Consider the following 16,673-nt stretch of genomic DNA (forward strand, 5'->3'; position numbering starts at 1 on the left):
TGCAAATGGAAGAGACCCTCTTCTTAAAATGGTCAGGAATCACGAGGAAGTAGGCAAAGGAGCTTTTTTGTACAAAGCAGCGGAGGAGGCTGCTGAAACACTTGGACTTGACTTTAGTATTAGGGGTGGGCAAAATGCATCAAATCTAATCTAACTCGTGAACTCACTCCTGAAAGCCCGGAGTAAGAAAGCACAAGAGGAAAACTTTCGTGAACAGCTCCTGGATAAGAGGATGCACGGTATCTTCCACAGAAATGCGAAGGATCAGTCAATGTCTTGTGAGCTAACGTTTGCTTTCCTTAAATCGCCCGGATTGAAGTCTGGTACAGAGGGTTTCATTTTTGCATGCCAAGACGGTGTCATTTCCACCTTAACATACCGTCGCCACATTTTGAGCCAAGACATTCCCGATAATAGCTGCAGGGCGTGCCATGCACACTCCGAGCAATTAGCTCACATACTATCTATTTGTCCAACACACGCGGGAACAACCTACATTCAAGGGCACAATGCGGCACTAAGAGTGCTTTATTACAATCTCTATCACTCCTACGGCATTCACCTTAATATCGCTCCTCTAAATGCTTCTAGGGAAATTGAGTCAATTGTCGAGAATGGGAAGTGCCGCATATACTGGAACTTTATATTCTCGACAATTGTTTCTGTTGCTCACTCGAGGCCTGACATGGTTCTTCTAGACTTCGAGAAGCGAACCATGTTCGTTATCGAATTTTCGGCACCAGCTGACAAAAACATCATAGCCAAGGAGAATGAAAAGAAAGAGAGGTATCGAGACCTTATAAGGGAGTTGCAACGATTGTACCCGGAATATTCTGTTAAACTGATCGTCCTTATCATCGGTGCTTACGGAGGTGCCAAGCTTTCACTTGCTAATAGCCTAAAAAGCATCCCGGCGTGTCAACAACATGCTAGAACACTTGCGGGAAAAATGCAGAAGGCGGTTGTCCTTGGGTCGCTCCGTTTTCTTAGGGTGCACGATGCTTTTGCTGGATCGTCGTATTGATTCCTTTACAGACTGTAACCACCTATCTCACGGTTGTGAGACGTGGTTGTGGCTGAAATTTTACCGCGATTTCGCTGGAAGCGGGTGCAATTTTTCAGAGTAGCTCCCGCTCCCGGCGAAATCCTGCGGTATATATATATATATATAATTAAAAATTTGTCATAAGGACAACCGCAGGATTTCGCCGGGATCGGGTGCTAATCTGAAAAATGCCGTAGGAGTGACAGAGATGGTAATGAAGTACTCTTAGTTCTCGCCCTGCAGCTATCATCGGGAATTTCTTGGCTCAAAATGTGGCGACGGTATGTTAAGGTGGAAATGACACCGTCTTGGCATGCAAAAATGAAACCCTCTGTACCAGACTTCAATCCGGGCGATTTAAGGAAAGCAAACGTTAGCCTTCAAGACATTGACTGATCCTTCACATTTCTGTGGAAGATACCGTGCATGCTCTTATCCAGGAGCTGTTCACGAAAGTTTTCCTCTTGTGCTTTCTTACTCCGGGCTTTCAGGAGTGAGTACTCGAGTTAGATTAGATTTGATGAATTTTGCCCACCCCTAATACTAAAGTCAAGTCCAAGTGTTTCAGCAGCCTCCTCCGCTGCTTTGTACAAAAATGCTCCTTTGCCTACTTCCTCGTGATTCCTGACCATTTTAAGAAGAGGGTCTCTTCCATTTGCAACTCTATGTGCTGTACCCAGAATAATCCTATTGTGAAGATATTCAAGACTCAAGATTCCGCGACCCCCTTGACGGCGTGAGATGTATAGTCGCGGAACGGAAGACTTAAGATGCATGCTTTTGTTCATGTGCATAACCTTTCTTTTCCCGATATCAAGAGATCTGAGCTCGTTCTTCGTCCATGGAGCTATTCCAAATGAATAGAGTAGTAACGGGACGGCAAGCATGTTCGTTGCGGATACTTTGTTCCTCGCCGACAGTTCGGAAGACCAAATCTGTCGGATGAGACGTTTGTATCTGCTTCGGAGAGTATCTTTTATAGGCGTCACATCCTGAATGCGGCTCTGTGGCACGCCTAGGTATGTATAAGTCTCTCCAGTGCAAAGATATCGTATGGCGCTTCTATCAACGATCTCAGGATCTTCAGGGATGCCATTACGTTTTCCTCGCTTCAAATTAACCTTGGCGCATTTTTCTAACTCAAATTCCATTCCAATTTCCTTAGTATATCGTTCGACAATCCCCAGAGCTAGATGCAGTTGCTCTTTGTTTTCAGCATAGACTTAAGATCGTCCATGTAAAATACATGAGTGACCTTGTACTTTCGATCTGCAGGTTTGCCGCACAAGTACCCGTCGGAATGGCGCAGTGCTAGAGATAGTGGCAATAATGTAAGGCAAAAGAGGAGTGGGCTCATGGTGTCGCGCTGAAAGACACCTCTCTGAAACGTGACCTTGTTAGTTGTTACACGATTTTTGCCAGATGAGATAGTAAATCTGGTTTTCCAAAGCGGCATCAATCTCTCTATGCACCCAACTATTTTCGGATGAACCTTTAAGATTTCCAAAAGGCAGATGATAATTCTATGGGATGTAGAATCGAAAGCTTTTCGATAATCAGCCCAGGCCATCGATAGGTCACGCTGGTAGAATGCTGCATCTTTGCAGACACATCTATCGATAAGCAGGTTCTCCCGACATCCGGCTACGCCTTTCTTTGAGCCTCGTTGTTCATACATTTCTTGCCACACAGGTTCAATTGCCCGAACAATCCTATCATTTAGGATAGCTGTGAATATCTTATAAAGCGTGTTCAGACAAGTTATTGGCCTGTAATTCTTCGGGTCAGCTAAGTTGCCTATTTTCGGCAGGAGTAATGTAGGCCCTTCCACCAACCACTCTGGAATCGGCTCTTCCGGCTTCAAATAGGAGGTGAAAATACGGGCCAAATGCTGATGGGTTGAAGAAAACTTCTTCCACCAGAAGGTTTTGATACAATCTGGTTCCGGTGAGGAATAGTTCTTCATCCCTCTTAATACTTTTTTCACCTCCTCGGTAGTGATGGGTGGGCATTCTTTATCAGGTGTTATGAGGGCAACAGATAACTCCTTGAAGCTATTTATATTTTCTGAGTCTTTGTCCAGTCTATGCTGAACTTCGTAGACTTCTCTCCAAAATACTTCGACCTCCTTTGGTTTGGGTGGGTGTTCGATAGTAACTGGAGGGTCTTGGAAGAGTCAAGATTGGTCAGAGAGAAACTGTTGATTTTCTCTGACCCATCTCTCCCTCCGCTCTTGACTCCGTATTCTCTCAACAATATGCTGCCTGATGGTCAGCAGCTTTGACTTGTTAAGTGTGTGATAACGGGTCCGGAGTTCGCGTGCGAACTTTCGAACCTTGGCGGTAAAATTTCTGCCAGATGTGATGTAGTCTATCACACATTGAATGCAGGACGCGTACTGTCTTGCCCAGCCTATCTTTATGGCATGTTGATGCATTCGTCTTTTGGTCTTATGATCAGCCTTTGGTTTTATTTTACGGTTTCGCATCGGCCAAAGCTCTCGCTGCATTTTACACACAATAATTGATAGCCCCTTTTACGGAGTAGTTCAGCATGGTTTCGCAGACGTTGCTGCGAAAAGTGCGATAGCTTTGGGTGTTTCTCGCACCACAGAGCATGCAGCCGTGCCATGTAACCCCGTTCACGAGCTACACTCGCATCGTAGCAGTCTAGCAAGTCGTGATTCAGTCGCTCCGTCCACCCAAAGGTCACGAGATCCCGCCGATCCATCGCATTGTATCTATTTTCATTGGCTCCCCCAACTCTAGATTGGTCGGCATTGTTGGCCGACCCATTGTCGGGAACCCTGCGCGTTCTGTTGTTTTGAACTGCACTTACTACAACTGTGTTTGGTGTTGTCATTGTTGTTCCCACGAGAAGCTAGGGAAAGGGGTTCGTCCATCCTTGTAGAGCCCCGCATGCAAGGATAAGGCTGTTTACTCTGAGAGGTCGCCTGGTATCCTAGAGTCACCGTTCTAGACACCTCACCCAGGTGCCGTTAAGCTTTCGGTACGGTTTTCACACCTCCGCTTGGGGGTTAATTTCTTCGGGACCACCCCTGGACGATTGCCCGCGACTGCCTATTTATTTTTGTAACCATATTCAGCAGAAACCCTTGGTACAGGGACCCTCTATCCGCAACCCGAGGACGCGTTCGGTGGCTTTCTCATAGGCCCTTCGGTTTGATTCTAGAGGAATCAAAACAAAAAAAAAACCGAAAAAAAAAATATATATATATATACAGGGTTGACACGCTGGGGCTTACATGCATGGCGCACTTGATGCTACCAGAATTGCACAGGAGTAGGGCAGAATCCATTCTACAGGGTTATTTTCATATTTCGCGCCTTTAAAGTTGCGTTCGAAACTACAAATGGATTCAAGTGTCAAAAAATATAGGTTAATTTATGTAGTAATTACAAATAATAAAAGTTTTTCATTGATAATGAAGTGAGACCTGTGTACTGAGAAGTAAACGTCAATTATTTTCCGTGCCAATAACATTATGGAATGTCTTCTGAGTGACAAATGCTATAAAATAGTAATAATATTCTGCGATCCCATTGGACGAAGAGTGAATTGTGTTTAACGCTTATTTGCGGCAAAAAAGGTATTTTATGCATATATAGAGCACGTATTGAATACAGTAAATAAAATATTACATGCGTAAACTTTAAATTGACATTACCTACATTTACTTTCAGCGATTAGGACAAACACGTGAATACGAACATAACCTCGAAATAATCACAGATCGGCCCGGCTTATTTATTATACTGTCGATTCTTTAATATTTGCGAAAGAAATGTTTTGTGGTTTTGTATGTTTATTACTGGCAGTGCCGGCAGTAATAATTTAAACAATAATTACTTAATAATAATTTAATAAACATGACTTATTGATGATTTTAATAAGTAACACTTTATTCCTGAAATTAATCACTTATTTCCATTGTTTTTTTTTCACAGATCGATCGTAGATGAAATACGAGTACACATCAGGAAATGCATATGGATTTTGTGCATTCCAACTGGTTCATTTCAATGAACACCATTGAAAAATCATTACCTCTAGACCTTATCCCAAGACTGTGGATTGAACAGCCTAAAATTAATTCTAATTCAATCTGATGGTATAGGTGTATCAAAAAAATATCTCGTGGTAATTTGTCTTTTCTGAATTTTAATTAATAAAATATTTAGGGATTTTTTTGTATTTTATAAAATGTTTTCTCTAGATCTCATACTAAAATTTTGTTTGATCAACCAATAAAATAAATTAGAGGCTCAGTGGTGACCGTATTGTATCAGAAATAAATCTAGACTAGATATTTTAGGCCAGACATGTTATTCCAATTTTTTTTGAAATTATTCTATTTTCGAAAAATGCCATCTCTGGATCTGATTTCCAAACTGGTATTCTATCAGCCTCAAAAAATAATTCTAATTCACTTTGATGGTATAGCTTTGTCAAAAAGATATCTTGAAGATATTTAACTTGCTTGAATTTTAATTAATAAAATATGCAGGGATTTTTTTGTATGTTAGAAAATGTTTTATCTGGACCTCATCCTAAAACTTGGTTTAGTTAACCAATAAAATAAATTAGAGACTTGTTAGTGTAGCATAAATAAATGCAGAAGCGATATTTTGTTCCAAAATTTGTATTCCAACTTTTTCATAAGTTTTGCTATAATTATGTATTTTATCATTTCTAAATATTAAATTAATACATTATTGGTATCTTTGAATTAGAATTAATTTTCGAGGCTGATTGAATGCTTGTTTGGAAATCAGATCCAGAGATAGGAATTTCGAAAATAGAATAATTTCTAAAAAAAATGGAATAACAATTCTAGCGTAGAATATCTTGTCTACATTTATTTCTGATACAATTCTATCACCAACGAGTCTCTAATTTCTTTTATTGGTTGACTAAACCAAATTTTAGAATGAAATCCAGGGAAAACATTTTCTAAATTATAAAAAAATCTCAAAATATTTTATTAATTAAAATTCAGGCAAGTTAAATTTCTTCAAGATATCTTTTTAACAAAGCTATACCATTAAAATGAATTAGAATTAATTTTCGAGGCTAATTGAATGCCAGTTTGGAAATCAGATCCAGAGATAGCATTTTTCGAAAATAGAATAAGTTATAAAAAAATTGGAATAACAATTCTAGCCTAAAATATCTGGTCTAAATTTATTTCTGATACAATTCCATAACTAACAAGTCTCTAGTTTATTTTATTTGTTAAATAAACCAAATTTTAGGATGAGTTTTTGAGAAAACATTTTCGAAAATACAAAGAAATCCCTGAATATTTTATTAACTAAAATTGAGGCAAGTTAAATATCTTCGAGATATCTTTTCGATAAAACTATACCATCAAAATAAATTAGAATTAATTTTCGAGGCTGATTAAATGCCCGTTTGGAAATCAGATCGAGAGATAGGAATTTTGAAAATAGAATAATTTCTTAAAAAAATGGAATAACAACTCTAGCCTAAATTATCTTGTCTAGATTTATTTCTGATACAATTCTATCACAAACGAGTCTCTAATTTATTTTATTGGTTGACTAAACCATATTTTATGAAAAGGTCCAGAAAAAAAATTTTCTAAAATAGAAAAAAATCCCGGAATAATGTATTAATTAAAATTCAGGCAAGTTAAATTTCTTCGAGATATTTTTTTGATGAACCTATACCATCAAAATGAATTAAAATGAATTTTCGAGGCGGATTGAATGAAAGTGTGGAAATCAGATCAAGAGATATCATTTTTTCAAATACAATAATTTCTGAAAAAATTGGAATGACAATTCTGGCCTAAAATATCTTGTCTAGATTTATATCTGATACAATTCGATCACCAACGAGTCTCTAATTCATTTTATTGGTTGATCAAACCAAATTTTAGTGTGAGATCCAGAGAAAATATTTTCTAAAATATAAAAAAATGCCTCAATATCTTATTAATTAAAATTCAGGCAAGCTCAATTTCGTCGAGATATCTTTTTGGCAAACCTATGCCATCAAAATGAATTAGAATTAATTTTCGAGGCTGATTGAATGCCAGTTTGGAAATCTGATCCAGAGATAGCATTTTTCGAAAATAGAATAAGTTATAAAAAAATTGGAATAACAATTCTAGCAGAGAATATCTTCTCTACATTTATTTCAGATACAATTCTATCACCAACGATTCTCTAATTTATTTTAGTGGTTGATCAAACCAAATTTTAGGATCAGGTCCAGAGAAAACATTTCCTAAAATATAAAAAATCCTTAAATATTTTATTAATAAAAATTCAGATAAGATAAATTACCTTAAGATATTTTTTTGATACTTCTCTATACCATCAGATTGAACTAGTATTAATTTTAGACTAACCAATCTCCAGTCTTGGGATAAGGTCTAGAGATAACGGTTTTCCAATAATGTTCATTGAAATGAACCAGCTGAAATGCACAAAATCCATCTGAATTTTCTGATGTGTATTTCATCTATAATCGATCTGTGAAAAAAACAATGGAAATCAGTTATTAATTTCAGGAATAAAGTATTACTTATTAAAATTATGAATAGGTCAGGATTGTTAAATAATTATTAAGTAATTATTGTTCAAATTATTACTGCCGAGACTGCCAGTAATAAATATACAAAAACACAAAACATTTCTCTGGTAAAGAATAATTAATCGAAAGTATAATAAACATGTCGGGCCGATCTGTCATTATTTCGAGGTTATGTTCGGATTCACCTTTTCACCCAAATTGCTGTAAGAAATTGTAGGTAATGTCAATTGAAAGTTTTAGCATGTAATTTTTTAGTGAAAATATGCAAAATATGTCAAATATGAGCAGATAAAAATTGTGCACTTGAAAAAGATCTACAAATTTGTTATGAATCACTTTTTGATATGATGCGCAGTTTTCGCTTTAATTGTGAAAAACATCATTAACACGGTAAATTTTAACAAAATTAATATATTAGGTTGGCCTTTGGTACACTCTTTTAGTGTCCTACACTAAAGGTTAAGTTCGTTAGTCAGCCTTTTTGAATACAAATTCAAGAAGTAGGCGCATTTTTAATATTTTTGTGACCAAGTTTTTCAAAATTTAAAAATTCTCTGTACTTATTCTCTGTATCCACAGCATTCAAAAAGACGAACAATTTATCATGATAACTTTTATTTTCAAAACCGAAAAATACCAGAGTTTTAGCATATAAAAAATTCCAAAAAACACATTAAACTGAAAATTTGAAGCCAAATAACGCGCGATATTTAAAAAAGTCAAGAGCATAAAATTGTTGATTTTTGAGTGCCTTACAAGATTATCAAAAGAACTTGTTGAGTTTTCTTGAAAATCGAAAATTTAAATTTTGATATCGAAAAGAATAATGAAAAATCCAAAAATCACATTTTTCATTCAACAATTTCTCAATGCGCATCTTTTTAACAAGACAATGAAACGACGCCTGTTTTAATACCAATGAATGTTATCAATGGTTATATTAAACATTTATGGAAATGATATACAATTTCAGGGACAAATTCGAGTGCGAAGCACGAGATACGTGATGAGTATTTTTTCGGTAAAGCCGAAGGGGCTTTAACAAATGATAATTTGCAATCACCAAATTACTGTGTTCGATTTTTTGACCTCTAGTTTTAAAAAGTCTAGGCATAAAGATCGGGTACATAGCACGAGGCAAATACATTATCGAGCGCGAAGCGCGAGACAATTACAATATCGAGCCCGAGAACCAACTCTCGCGTGCCCTAGAGACGCTCTAACTTGCCAGCGGAGCGAGCACTATTTCGTAAGTATCTTGGAATTTTTATAAGTATAAAAGAAAATGCTTGTAATATATCCCTTTGCTGTAGGCCAGCATAAATAAATCGGGTACAAAAATTCCATTTGGAGAAAAAGTAGATCCGAGTTCAATAACACGGTAAAAAAAATTAAGCTGTGACAGAGATATTATTCCTTATTATAGCCAAACATTTAGCTGAAAACGAACGAAGGAATTTAGAAAGATCCCTGGATCAGCGAAAATGAATATCCTTGACCATTTTCCATATGCCAGGGATATCGTATAGTCAAAGCCCTAATAAGTATAGCTATAATAGGGATATTAAGAACAGGTGTCTGAAGCAATTATCGGAAGAGCGCCGGTGCATGATGGGAGCAGCGAAATAAAATGGCGACGGTCTAATCGGGAGCAGTGACAGTTGAGATTTACTTTGGACAATTAAACGCTTTTTAACACTTAAAATGTACGCAATTGTTAATATTAAATGGAGTTTATGATGCAGTAATAATAATTTACATTTTTTTCGATTGTAGGCGATAACTATATTGAAATATAAAGAAACGCGAGAAAAACAACAAACTTGACCTACAAATGCATTACACGGATTTCAGGGAAATTCATTTTCGCGATACCTGACGAAAAATTGACTACTGTAAGTTAATATATTTCTATAACAACTAAATTTTTTTTCTAATCTGAAGATAATACAATTATACATAATCTGTCGAAAATAATAAACTTTCGAACTTAGCAATTTTGTCCAAATTCCTAATTTACGAGAACAATTTACATAAAGTAACTAAATGTGTAACTCTTCTAACTAAACGTTTTACCTAATCCAAGCGTACACTTTCTTTGAGTTTAATATATTCTCTATTCACTCGTTCGCCTCAAGAATTTTTTTTTGCGTGAACAATCATTTTTTTCAAATTGGCAATCATAAGTGATGCAAAAATTTATCCTGCTCAATTTTTTCGAATACAACAAATATAGCGTAGAAAAAGTTTGATTAATAAATTTTCCCTAAACAGTTTTTAGAAATCCATCACAAATTTTTTTAACTTATCATCAGACGAGCCATGTGCTCAAATCCGTACATAATTTTTCAACCTATAATATTAATTTTAATTAATTTTAATTATTTTTAAATTTTCAGATCACTTTCGAGTCATTTAAACATTTCTCTTATTTATATCTCCATCTTTTACAATATTAATAAAAACTAAATAATGATTAAACGCTATTTCCTAAGGTCTTAAAAACATTGGAATTTTTTCAATAATTTGTAAAATGACAATGATTTAATTGAGTAATATTTCAGATATTCTCGATCCACCCTCCCACCACTGTAAAAAATCTCTACCCATGAGTAGAAGCTTATACTCCTTCGGGGTTAGTGCCGCTGAGTATGTAACAATAAACTTTTATTATTGTTCATTTAAATTCAAACTTTAAAATTTTTAAATATGTTTCACCAACGTTTAAAATACATGTCGAGCTGACTGATATTAATACTGTCATTATTTTAAAATCAAATTAAATATAAAGAGAACAATTATGAAAAGAAACGACTCAATTAAGAGAAAAGGCAACAAGCAAACAAGTTAGTTATTAGAGAGAGAAATGAGACACAAAAACATTACGATTAACGAGATCTGTATTGTAAATAAATAATGCGATTTTCAATTAAAAATATTAACACCACATTGAAAATTATATTAGATAATCACACACATCACTCCAATCCGGATACGAATTATATGAATTAAAGATTTTATAATTCACATGTATAAAAGATATAAATAAAATGATCGAACGAGTATAAAGTGGCGAGCTCAGAAATGCGAATTAAAAATAATGTGGATGATTATTAAACGCTTTTACTTATCGCTTTATTGGTGAGTCGCCCTCATGATGAATAGGTCATAAAATCCGCAGTGGAGAGAAAAATTATTGCTTGTGAGATCACTATCAAAGCAACATTTTCGAGTGTTGCGTTATTAAAAGTAAAAAACCACGCTGAAAACATACAAAATTTGGATTTCTCTAACCGTTAATTCAAAAACAAACACAAAAAAACAAAGTTACGAATAAAAAAAAAACATTTTCCGGAATTAATTAATATATACCTCATGTAGATACATTGCTCTGCACAAACGTGGTTATAAACGTTTTAGAATTGTTGTAAATTTGATGCGAACACTTGGCGCTTTTAACGATATTAATCTAATTCAATTATTAATATATGGTTCGAAAGGCAGCACCTTCCCACTCTTTATAATTACTTTTCGCGACTCACCAATTATCTAAGTTACATAATAGCACGTGATAGTCCGTTTGCCGTGTTTCCAGGAATTTGAGCGCGAATTCTGGCTAGCCAATCTCTAGTTCGGAAGTAAATCGATTATTTACAATGTAATTTGATCTCTAATACCTTTTTATATTTAAATTGCTTAGCAAGTTACGCCATTCCAGTAGCATTATGCACATTTTTAAGGTAATCTATCACTGCAAACTGAGACCTGCATTTCCAACAATGGCTGAGCTCTTAAAAATAGCATTTACAGAAAAGTTACAAGGATCTTATACAGGTTCCTGTACAGTGTCCTGGTCATCGTGAAATCGCTGACATAGGATCTAACCAAGGTACTTTAGTGGTTCTTATATGGGAACGTACACACAAAAATAATTTCCATGTATAAAATGACACAAGATGTTACAAAGGTTCCTGCGTAGAAACCTGTGCAGGGAAAAGTTTCATTTGTGAGATTAAAATTATATTTATTTATAAATTCGCTCAACCCTAAGGATTCGAACCCTCGAACTGCTGACTCGACAGTTTCTACACATAAACCAAGACTGCGCAAACACGCGCAGCCATCGAGGCTAGACAATATAGGTATTATAAAATTTCTAGCCACTCATCCGACGAACTCGAACCACACATACTGTACACGAACCTACATAAGATCCTTGTCACTTTTCCTTGAAGGAGTCATACGTCAAAACCCACATAGGAACCATCATAAAATCGTGTACAGGTTCTTGCAAAGTTCCTATGTAGGATTCTATGCAGGATTCTATATAGTAATTATCGACAGAGTAATACAACCCCAGAATGCGTGTTTTTAAAAATGAAAGTGACTAAAATGCGACTCAGGAGTGTGATGGGTTCGGAATGTCTAGGATGTCTTTTAGTTATAACAATGGAGCTTTTCTGTATTGGGAAAGAAATAGAATAAAATACTTGTGAAGTAAAATATTTCTATAGCTTTGTAAGCATTACGTAATTGCATTTGAAACATTTATTTGCTACGTAAGTGCCTTAGGAAATAAATGTATTTTTACATAGAAATTTACCACTATTGTTATCATTTTGATACTCGCACTCATTTTTGTTTGCTCGTCACATTCTTTTTTCTGAAAGGGGGGTGGCGTGCCTACCCGAAGTAGATCCGCTCGACCTGTTTCACGTAGGATTAGCGCCACTGTCTATATGTATTACTCACCAGGCCTCACAAGAATTTGTACAAATTTTGAATTGTATATAAATTGTTCTTGTGGATTGTATTATGTAGAAAGTAAGACTACAGAATTCAATTCTTGAAAAAATTCCGGATAAATACAGAAGTTATTTTTTAATGAAAAAATGGCTTTGTTGGATTTGTTTTGAATAATATTGGTTTTTAAAAAGTTAAGCATTTTTTTACCTGAGACCTATTTATTTAAAATTAGAATAGAAAACTATGATTTCATTTTTTTAGTCAAAATTTTTGTGCATGGTAGTAGCTGTTTTAAAATCTCTAAAAAAGTGACCAATTTTACGAAAGTTATAGATAGCATTTTTTTATGTATTGAAAAATGTCGTTTTACTTTAATTTCAAATAAATAAGTTTAAGGCAAAAAATTTGCCTATTTAAAAAATATATATATAGGTTAATCTAGCCGAATCCAAAGGAGTCACTTTTCTTCATTGAAAAATAATTATTCCTGTATTCCGAAGGCATTTTTTTCATCATCTTTATTTTTATATTCTTACTTGCTAGCTAAAACATAGAAATCCAGTCAGTGGCGGACTGGGTACCCAAGGGCGCAACCGGGGATCCAAGAATGGGGGCGAATCTTAAAAAGAAGGTCATCGGAGAAAAGGAAAAACTGTTTCTAAGGAGTATAACGTCAACGTATTATGTGTAAACGCCCCCTCCCCCTTGCGCCACGCGCAAAAACCAAAATTCGCGCACCCTAGGCGCGCTGCAACTTGAAAGCTATAACAATGTGCCCGCGCAGCGATCAGATTGTTTTTCCTCTAAAAGTTGAACCAATTGTTAATTTTTTTCATGTTTCTTATTATTTTTCAAGAATGAAAAACTTGTCACACCATAGAGTGCAAATTTTCAAGTATTTTTGCCGCGAAGATTTAAACCTTGATTTAAATAAGTAATTTATAATAACAACATTAAAAATACGAAAATTTCTAAAATTCTAATAAAATAACAGTTATTATAGTAAAGTAAAACAAAATATAGTAATATTTTACAATCTCCGAAAAAATGAAATATATCCTTTGATTCGAACTCTCGAAATTTGAGCTAATATCAAGCTCTAAAACAAGGTACTTGTTTTAGAGAAAATTTCGACTAATGAGTAGTCACTTTAATATAAAAATTGAGTTTAAATTGAACCATTACGAAAATAATTAAATACAGCCGATAATTAGTCGAGATTTTGTAATAAATTAAATGAGTTGCCCCCTTTCATATTTATAAGCGAAAATGGAGTCATACTTTTTAAATAAATAACTTGATCTGGATCTCCCTCAAGGTACGTATAGGCGCCATCAAAAGTTAACTTATGTAAAAAATGAATATATCAGCGGACGCCCAAAAAAATTGCATTTAGGTGTCCTATACATTTTTAATCAATAAATATATTTTTGATTGCATCGGAAACAATTTAATTTAGAATTGCGTAATGTAGTTGATGACAAGAATATTCCATTAACTTTTACTTTTCAACAGAAATAATTTATTATTTATTTTAGAAATATTTTCTTTATTAGAATCCAAAACATGCATTATGGAATTTTTTAGGAATAATATGGTATCATTAGATATTCTTTTCACTCTTTCCATTGCAATCTAACATATATTTATTAGTTTATACAATATAATCTTTTTCGGACGCGTGGCATGACTTAGGGGCCGCTACTGAATCCAGTGGATTTCTGTCAATAACAAGGAAGATTGTGAGATTGAGAGATATTGCTGCGTCTAGTCGTCCCGAATTTCGGGATAAATAGCATTTTTTTCTTCTTGGGCTAGTCATCCCGAATTTCGGCACGACTAGCCTATTTTCTCCATTTCTCTAGTCGTCCCGAAAATGATGCAGTTTATGAAATTTATCCTTTTAACTAAACAAAAATTACCAAAAATCAGTCTTATAATATTACAAATTTTATTTTAATATGACAGAAAACACTAATTCCTGTTTATCAATTTATACAGTAACTATCATGGAATAATCTTCGTTCCTGTCGCCACTTTTCACTTTCTTTTTAGTTTATAATTTTATTAGTTGTTCTATCTTTACCAACATCACGTTAATTAGGTTACGTTCAGCGGAATCTATTGAGAACAGGCTTACCACCAAATTATTTCAAATTTTATTCATCAAATTTTCAAATATACAGACAAATCATTGATATTTTATTTTCTAAACTAACATCATTAAGGCCATGTGCGCGTAACCTCAAAAATTTGGCTCACATGTTTTTCAAAACGAACTAACGTTCACATGAAATGCGATATCGAGTTAAAAATTTGAGAAATTAAATATGAAGCACTCAGAAATGTTTTTCTGGTTAAAAATTTTTATAATTACGAAAAAAGTAACAACAAAAAATTTCACATAATAACTTTTTTCATTATTGTTAAAATTTAGGACCAAGCAAACATTTCTTAGTGCTTTATATGTAGTTTCTAAATTTTTCAACTCGATATCGCTTTTCGTGTGAAGGAAAGTTAATTTTGAAAAACATGTAAAAAGAATTTATGAGGTTACGCTCACATGGATTTAATGTAAACACTGATTATTTTGACTTAAATTTCTTAATTAATAGATAGTTTCATGATGCCTGTGACAACTAAATTATATATAACCAGTCGCAAGGGTACCTTTTTTCCCACGAGGCTTTGGAAAAAGGGAAGGGTTGTGATCTTACATTATTTCTGTGACCAGCCATAGGGCTACCTTCCCGCCCCTCACGAGGCGTTGGAAAAGGGGCAGGGTTGTGATATTACATTATTTCTGTGAACAGGCACCGGGGTGCCTTCCCGCCACCCACGAAGCACAGAAATAATATAAGATCACACCCCTTCCCCTTTTCCAACGCCTCGTGGGGGGCGCGAAGGCTCCCCTGGGATTGGTCACATAGATAATGTAAGATCACACCCCTGTAACTTTTCTAACACCTCGTATAGGGTGGGAACGCACCCCTGTGACTGGTCACAGAAATAGTGTAAAATCACACCCCTGTCCTTTTTCCAACGCCTCATGAGGGGCGCGTGGGCACCCCTTTGACGGATCAAAGAGATAATGTAAGATCACACCTCTGCCCTTTTTCCAACGCTTTTTGGGGGCGCGAAGGCACCCCTGTGACTGGTCAAAGAAATAATGTGAGATGACATCCCTGTCCCGTTTCCAATGCTTCGTGGATGGCGGGAAGGCACCCCGGTGCCTGGTCACGGAAATAATTTAATATCACACCCCTACCTCTTTTCCAAAGCCTTGTGGGGGACGTCAAGGCACCCCTGTGACTGGTCAAGGAGATCATGTAAGATCACACCCTTGTCCCTTTTCCAATGCCTCGTGGGAGGCGGGAAGGCACCCCTGTGACTAGTCAGAGAAATCATGTAAGATCACGCCCCTGCCCCTTCTCCAATGCCTCGTGGGGAGCGAAAAGAAATTCCGGTGCCTGGTCACAGAAGTAATGTAATATCACATCCCTGCCCCTTTTCCAACACCTCGAGGGGGGCGGGAAGGCACCTCTGTGACTAGTCACAGAAATAATATAATATCACACCCCTGCCCCTTTTCCAACGCCTTGTGGGTAGCGGAAAGGCACCCCTGTGACTGGTCGCAGAAATAATGTAAGCTCTGACCCCTGCCCGTTTTCCAACGCCCCGTGGGGGCGGGAAGGCACCCCTGTGATTAGTCACAGAAATAATGTAAGATCACACTCCTGCCCCTTTTCCAATTCTTTTTGGGGGCGGGATATTGAAAAGGTGGGAGCAAGTCCTTTTTAAAGAAATTCTAAACTTTTTACCAAGATAGTCCTTATTTTCGTAACTGATGTCAATAAAAAATTTCATAGCTTTATCTAGCTTCAAATGATAAAAGTAAGATCCAATCCAAGGGAGCGGAAACCATAGGGAAGTTTCGAACGAACTTGACACTATGGTAACACGGAGCAAATATATAAATTCATTTGAATTAGTTAAAGCTTAAAGGACTACACTTTATAAAACATAACCAAAGTTTTACTTTTATTCGTTTCAGAATTTTTTTCTAGGGAAAACTAAAAGTTTTGATAATCTTTGGCTAACTCAAAAGGAGTAAAATTTAAAAAACACATAATTTCCGGAACGACTAGCCACATAGTGAAAATAGGCTAGTCATCCCGAATTTCAGGATGACTACCGAGGAAAAAGGAAACGATTAATCTGGAGCACTTTGAAATATGTATCTTAAAATTTCAGATTGACAAAATTGCATTTTAATTATTTTTGGACTCTTTGAATT

The sequence above is a fragment of the Belonocnema kinseyi genome, chromosome 7 (assembly GCF_010883055.1).
Source record: "Belonocnema kinseyi isolate 2016_QV_RU_SX_M_011 chromosome 7, B_treatae_v1, whole genome shotgun sequence".
In the NCBI taxonomy this organism is placed as follows: Eukaryota; Metazoa; Arthropoda; class Insecta; order Hymenoptera; family Cynipidae; genus Belonocnema; species Belonocnema kinseyi.